Source organism: Hordeum vulgare, chromosome 3H (genome assembly GCF_904849725.1).
Source record: "Hordeum vulgare subsp. vulgare chromosome 3H, MorexV3_pseudomolecules_assembly, whole genome shotgun sequence".
Lineage (NCBI taxonomy): Eukaryota > Viridiplantae > Streptophyta > Magnoliopsida > Poales > Poaceae > Hordeum > Hordeum vulgare.
In genome coordinates this window covers 53,849,056-53,851,213 of record NC_058520.1, presented here as the reverse complement: position 1 = coordinate 53,851,213, position 2,158 = coordinate 53,849,056, and the positions used below count along the sequence as shown (strand labels likewise).

At 44.2% G+C, this 2,158-nt stretch overlaps 1 pseudogene; it reads left to right on the top strand.

Moving 5' to 3' along the window:
• The first annotated feature begins 240 nt into the window (after positions 1-240).
• Positions 241-322, top strand: LOC123445842 (annotated as a pseudogene).
• Positions 323-2,158: the final 1,836 nt, after the last annotated feature.

Sequence of the window (2,158 nt, the reverse complement as noted above, 5' to 3'; positions counted from 1 at the left end):
GATCAAAAAAACACGGCGTATATCCTCCAAAACCTATCCAAGGAGGTGCTTGTTCAGGTTGCTTCGATCAAAAGATCGCATGCACTCTGGACTACCCTCTCCACCATGTTCTTCGCCCAATCCATTGCGCGCCAACAACATCCATGTTTTCCTTACCAATGCTCAAAAAGGACATCAATCAGCACAACCTACTTTGGCCATATGAGATCTCTCTCTGATGGGCACGCGGCCACCGGTAAACCCATCTGACATGGCGAACTGATCTCCTTTATCATAGCCGGTCTAGACATGGAATATCAACCCATTATCTCTACCCTAGATTGCTGCACCAAACCTCTCACTGTTGATCTCTTGTTCTCCATGGTCTCCAAAAATGATTAATGGGTGGAGATGTTCCATGGCAATGGCGGCGGTGGCTTCCAATCCTCCGCCAACGTTGTAGCTCGCGGTCGGCAGGGGGCTTCCCAGGGCTACCGTGGTGGCGGTAGAGATGGCCACCCCAGGCCTTGTGGCGAGGGCCCTAGCAGCAACAACTACGGCGGCAACACCAACTATGGCAGTGGTGGCTACAACATCAACTATAACAACACCGACGACAACTATAACAACACCAATGGTGGTGGCCGGGGAGGCCACTCCAATAACAACAACAACCGACGTCCCTTCTACAATAACAACAATAGGGGGCATCAAGGTAGCGGTGAAAACACCTTTCAAGGGTATGATGAGTATGAAGGAAAATGTCAATTTTGCAAAAAAACTAACCATATTGCGAAGGATTGCAATTGGCGTAATGAGGACTCACAGAAGAAGAAAGTTGTTGCGGCAGCCGACACCTCCTATGGTGTAGACACAAACTGGTATGCAGACATCGGTGCCTCCCACCACATCACCAATGATCTTGACAAGCTCACCATGCAGGAGCAATACCACAACCATGAGCAAGTTCATAATGCAAACAGGACAGGTATGAGTATAAGTCATGTTGTCAATTTAATTATTAAAACCCCATATCATGACATTCATGTCAACCGAATTTTACATTTTCCATCCACTGAAAAAAATCTGCTTTCCGTTCATCGCATTGCCTTGATAATCACGTCACGAAGAGAATTCTCTATCGAGGTAACTGCGTGGATGGGCTCTAACCGTTGATTCCTCCTGTTAGCAGATTCAATAATCAAGTTTGTAGTGTTATTAAGATATCCTTAGAAAGATGTCATGAGTGTTTATTACACCCTTCCTTTTCATTTGTTCAACAAATGCTTAGCAAAAATAAACTCCCAGTTGTTGGTGAGCGAAACCCTGAAACTATTTGTGATTCTTGTCAGCGAGGTAAAAGTCATTAGTTGCCTTACCCAGTCTCTACCATTATTTTTGTTAAGCCTTTACAACTGATTTTTTTGATTTGTGGGGTCCTTCACCCTCCTCTGTTGGCAGACATACATGCTATATCAATTTTATCAATTATTTTAGCAAATACACTTGGATTTACTTGCTTAAGAAGCGCTATGATGTGTTTCAAGTGTTTCATAATGTCGAAGCTCTTGTTGGGTGCAAATTTGACACAAAAATCATTGTTGTCCACTCACACTTGGGTCGCTAATATGAGATGCTAAACTCCTTCTTTCAGCAATTGGGAATTTTTCATCATGTGTCATGCCCGCACGCTCATCGCCAAAATGGCTCGTCCAAAAGAAAACATAGACATATTGTCAAAGTAGGCCTTGCTATCCTTGCTGTTGCAGCCATGCCATTTAAATTTTGGGATGAAGCATTTCTTACTACTGTCCATCTCATTAATCTGCTACCTAGCCGAGTCATTCGAAATGAAACTCCTACTGAAAGACTTCTACACATCAAACTAGATTACACCCCTCTTCGTATCTTTGGATGTGCATGCTGGTCGAATCTTCGTCCCTACAACCCCCGTAAGCCCACGTTTCGCTCCAAAGAGTGTGTTTTCCTTGGTTATGGTGCCCAACACAAAGGTGTGAAATGTCTTGATGTCTCCATTGGCCGTGTATATATCTCCCGTGATGTAGTCTTTGACGAGACAAAATTCCCTTTCCAACACCTCCATCCCAATGTCGGCGCCCTCCTTAGAAAGGAGATTCTTATTCTTCCATCACATCTTTCTTGCATTCGTAATGGGGTT